Source organism: Rhipicephalus microplus, unplaced genomic scaffold, assembly GCF_043290135.1.
Source record: "Rhipicephalus microplus isolate Deutch F79 unplaced genomic scaffold, USDA_Rmic scaffold_806, whole genome shotgun sequence".
NCBI classification, from domain to species: Eukaryota; Metazoa; Arthropoda; class Arachnida; order Ixodida; family Ixodidae; genus Rhipicephalus; species Rhipicephalus microplus.
In genome coordinates, this window is record NW_027465360.1 from 1 (window position 1) to 5,000 (window position 5,000).

General features: G+C 58.6%; 1 non-coding gene across 1 annotated transcript; it reads left to right on the forward strand.

Annotated features, from left to right (window-relative positions):
- The first annotated feature begins 2,245 nt into the window (after positions 1 to 2,245).
- Positions 2,246 to 4,061, forward strand: LOC142795683 (small subunit ribosomal RNA). Its single transcript, XR_012893219.1, has one exon. It is a non-coding gene; the product is annotated as a small subunit ribosomal RNA (ribosomal RNA).
- Positions 4,062 to 5,000: the final 939 nt, after the last annotated feature.

A 5,000-nucleotide genomic window follows, 5' to 3' on the forward strand; every position in this document is an offset into this window, starting at 1 on the left:
CCGGCGAAGCGAAAGAGCGCGAATGCGCCCACGAAAGTGGCGTGTTTGGACGTGCTTGACGACGACCACCGCAGGAAAACGAAAAACCACGTCAGCCGGGGCGAGCGACCCATGGCGGTCTGGGTGCTTATCGCTGCTATTATAGGGGCACCCCGGCAGACGCAAAAAAAAAAAAAATTTTTTTCGACATTCTTTTTTGCTCGTCGACCTCGGGTGACCCAGGTCGCAGTGGGAGCCGCGCACGAAAGCGGCGTCGCGAGACGGCTTCGCGGTCGCTAGTCGCACGAGCTCGGCAACCGCGTCTGCCGGGGCGGAGTTCGGGACGCCGACGGCTAAGTGGGAACCGCCGCTCGGATGTTCGCCGTTTGTGGCCGAGTGAGTGCTGGCACTCCGGCGAAGCCAAACGGGGCCGATTCCGGCACGATATCGGCGTCTTTCTACGTGCTCGCCGGCGACCGTCGCACGAGTACGGCAAAGTGCGTCTGCCGGGGCGGGGTTTGCGACGCGTACGCAATAGTGAGAACCGTCGCTCGGATGTTCGTCGTCTTTCGCCGAGCCAGTGCTGGCACTCCGGCGAAGCCGAACGGAGCCGATTCGGGCACGATATCGGCGTCTTTCCACGTGCTCGCCGGCGACCGTCGCACGAGTACGGTAAACCGCGTCAGCCGGGGCGGAGTTCGGGACGCCGATGCGAAAGTGGGAAGCGCCGCTCGGATCTTCGCCGTTTTTGGAGGAGTCAGTGGCGGCACTCCGGTGAAGCCAAGGTGCGCCAATTCGCGCACGATATCGGCGTCTTTCGACGTGCCCGCCGGCCACCGTCGCACGAGTACGGCAAACCTCGTCTGCCGGGGCGGGGTTTGCGACGCCGACGCAAAAGTGGGAACCGCCGCTCGGATGTTCGCCGTTTTTGGCAGAGTGAGTGCTGGCACTCCGGCGAAGCGAAAGAGCGTGAATGCGCCCACGAAAGTAGCGTATTTGGACGTGCTTGACGGCGACCGCCGCAGGAGTACGAAAAACCACGTCAGCCGGGGCGAGCGACCCACGGCGGTCTGGGTGCTTATCGCTGCTATTATAGGGGCACCCCGGCAGACGCAGAAAGAAAAAAAAAAATGGGGACATGGCGTGCGTCACCGTGCGGCTTCGCAGCGTTGCCGAAGTCGCCGAGCCCTTCGACTGAGCCGAACGGCGGACAGGGAACGTTGGTCGGCCGTTCTAACCTGTCGGTGCCACGCCGAGACGTCGTTAAGGAAAACCGCGTCGTGGGCCTCTACGACGCCGTCGAGTCGTTGTACGTTTGGTGTCCAGCGTGTCGGCGGCGAGTAGCGGACACGTCGTTCACGACTTCGGTCTTTCGCAGTCGACGCGAACTTGCGGAGAGTCGTGGTGCCTCACGTTTTCGGCAGAAACCGCGGCGGAATTTTCCCGTGCGTGCGCGCACGACCTCGGTGCTGTGCCGTCAGCGTAGTGTTGCACAAACTCGTGGCCTACCCAAGGTGCGGTACGTTTGCGGCCGTATCCTCGGTGGGAATTTCGTGAGTAGGGTCGCAAATTCTACGACCTCGGCGGGTTTGAGAGCGACGTAGACTTGTGGCACGCTCAACATGCCACACGTTTCGGGGCACACCCGCGGTGAAATTTTCTCGAGTACGCTCGTATTAGGGCCCAAGGAGGTCTGGGTACTTATCGCTGCTATTATGTGGGGGTTCTCGTGAGCGGCGTACGCGAAAGCGACCGGGTGTCTGATATGCGGCGGGCTTCGGCCTCGTCAAGCGTGTCCTCGGGTCTGCTCCAGGGGAATCCACGGCAGTCGTCTGCAGCCTCATCCGCTTGATGCGTTAGGGGCTGGTTGTCGGACGGTGCCGTTTTACCACGATATCGAGGTGTGTTCCGTGTCGTCCTCGGGCGATTCAGATGCGAAAGCGCCGAAGACGCGGGCGTGACCCGTCGTCTGGCGGCTTTGCAGTCTCGGCTCCGTTGCTAGTTCCGGCCGGTCCACCGACAGTGCAGCGGGCTTGGGCAACCCGCACGGCGCGACCGAGTCGATGCAACGAAAAAGAGCGAGCATGAACGTGCTTCTTGCCGCACGGCTCCCACTCGTCTTTCGGGAAGGTTGTGCCGTAGCGAGCTCGAACGCCGTCATCTCGGAGTGCAAAATAAGCGTGTTGGGGCGCCTGAAGGTGGCCTCCGCCGCACACAGACTGCGTCCGGCCCGCCGAGGGCGAGGACGGACGCGCAGTCGAACGATTACCTGGTTGATCCTGCCAGTAATCATATGCTTGTCTCAAAGATTAAGCCATGCATGTCTAAGTACATGCCGAAATAAGGCGAAACCGCGAATGGCTCATTAAATCAGTTATGGTTCCTTAGATCGTTTCTTCCTACTTGGATAACTGTGGCAATTCTAGAGCTAATACATGCAGTGAGCCTGGAGCCCTTTGGGTAACGGGTGCTTTTATTAGACCAAGATCGATCGGGTTTCGGCCCGTATTGTGTGGTGACTCTGGATAACTTTGTGCTGATCGCATGGCCACGAGCCGGCGACGTTTCTTTCAAGTGTCTGCCTTATCAACTTTCGATGGTAGGTTACTTGCTTACCATGGTTGTTACGGGTAACGGAGAATCAGGGTTCGATTCCGGAGAGGGAGCCTGAGAAACGGCTACCACATCCAAGGAAGGCAGCAGGCGCGCAAATTACCCACTCCCGGCACGGGGAGGTAGTGACGAAAAATAACAATACGGGACTCTTTTGAGGCCCCGTAATTGAAATGAGTACACTCTAAATCCTTTAACGAGGATCAATTGGAGGGCAAGTCTGGTGCCAGCAGCCGCGGTAATTCCAGCTCCAATAGCGTATACTAAAGCTGCTGCGGTTAAAAAGCTCGTAGTTGGATCTCAGTTCCAGACGAGTAGTGCATCTACCCGATGCGACGGCTCGGACTGAACATCATGCCGGTTCTTTCTTGGTGCACTTCATTGTGTGCCTCGAGATGGCCGGTGCTTTTACTTTGAAAAAATTAGAGTGCTCAACGCAGGCGAGTCGCCTGAATAAACTTGCATGGAATAATAGAACAAGACCTCGTTTCTGTTCTGTTGGTTTTTGGAATACGAGGTAATGATTAAGAGGGACGGACGGGGGCATTCGTATTGCGGCGCTAGAGGTGAAATTCTTGGACCGTCGCAAGACGAACTACTGCGAAAGCATTTGCCAAGAATGTTTTCATTGATCAAGAACGAAAGTCAGAGGTTCGAAGGCGATCAGATACCGCCCTAGTTCTGACCATAAACGATGCCAACCAGCGATCCGCCTGAGTTACTCAAATGACTCGGCGGGCAGCTTCCGGGAAACCAAAGTATTTGGGTTCCGGGGGAAGTATGGTTGCAAAGCTGAAACTTAAAGGAATTGACGGAAGGGCACCACCAGGAGTGGAGCCTGCGGCTTAATTTGACTCAACACGGGAAAACTTACCCGGCCCGGACACTGGGAGGATTGACAGATTGAGAGCTCTTCTCTTGATTCGGTGGATGGTGGTGCATGGCCGTTCTTAGTTGGTGGAGCGATTTGTCTGGTTAATTCCGATAACGAACGAGACTCTAGCCTATTAAATAGGTGCGGGGTTCCCAGCACCTTACAACCTTCTTAGAGGGACAAGCGGCTCCTAGCCGCACGAAACAGAGCAATAACAGGTCTGTGATGCCCTTAGATGTCCGGGGCCGCACGCGCGCTACACTGAAGGAAGCAGCGTGTCTTTATCCCTGTCTGAAAAGACTGGGTAACCCGTGGAACTTCTTTCGTGATTGGGATAGGGGCTTGCAATTGTTCCCCTTGAACGAGGAATTCCCAGTAAGCGCGAGTCATAAGCTCGCGTTGATTACGTCCCTGCCCTTTGTACACACCGCCCGTCGCTACTACCGATTGAATGATTTAGTGAGGTCTTCGGACCGATGTCCGGCGCGGCCTTTCGGTTGCGCCGGTCTGTTGGAAAGATGACCAAACTTGATCATTTAGAGGAAGTAAAAGTCGTAACAAGGTTTCCGTAGGTGAACCTGCGGAAGGATCATTAACGGATTGTGAAGGGTGAGCGCCTCAGCTGCGTCTGCGCCCGACACTTTCTGCCGCTGACCCCGTTTGGACGCGGGGTCGGCTTTTCCCCACGGGGCTGCCTGAATGTGGAGCGGCACCCCGTGACAAATTGTTGCGCCCAGCGGACGCCAACACCGCGACCTTGGACGGTCGGCCAGGTGGCGGACGCGGGTACAAACGGCGCAACGCACTCATAGGTCGGCTTTCGACCCGCCACTGCACCGTGGCTCGAAGCGCTCGAAATGCGCGACCCGACCGCTGCGGGACCGCCTAGTACTGTAAACAGGAGCGGCGGAGCGCGAACGGCGAGTCGTGGTTACGTCGGTAGAAGGCGAGGCTGCGCGTTCCCGAAACGCCAGCCGAGTGCCCTCCCGACCGTTCGAGCGTGCAAGAACGAGACCCGACAATCGCGCGGCGACTGCCAAGTACGAGAGGAACGGCACAAGCGTCGGCGGTCGGTCAAGGAACTGGCGATGTGACGGGTCCGCTGTGCACCAGTGCATACCGTCCCGCCGTCCGCGGCAAGCGCCTCCGCGTCCTCGGGTGACGGAGGCTGCCGGTCGGTTCTTGCAGGCGAGGGATCTCGCTGGCACCGGTTCGCGTTGACGCGCGGCCGGTCATGGCACGGCGATGCGACGGCCGAGGTGCGCAGTACTCGATGGAGGAACCGCACGCTCCGATGACCGTCCCGCCCTCCGCGGCGTATGCGTACCGACCGTAATGGTTGCAGCAGCGCCGGCCGGCTTTTGAATTCGCCACACGAAACACGGTGCGAGATCGCGGTTAGGGGAGCGTCGACGTTGCCAGGCGTTTTGCTTGCTGCCGAGGGAAAGGCGGCACGGCCACGTCGCGCTCGTCGCGATTAGCGGGTCTGCGCGCTTTGGGAAGGTGCCGCAACGACTTGCCGAAAGAGGAAGCA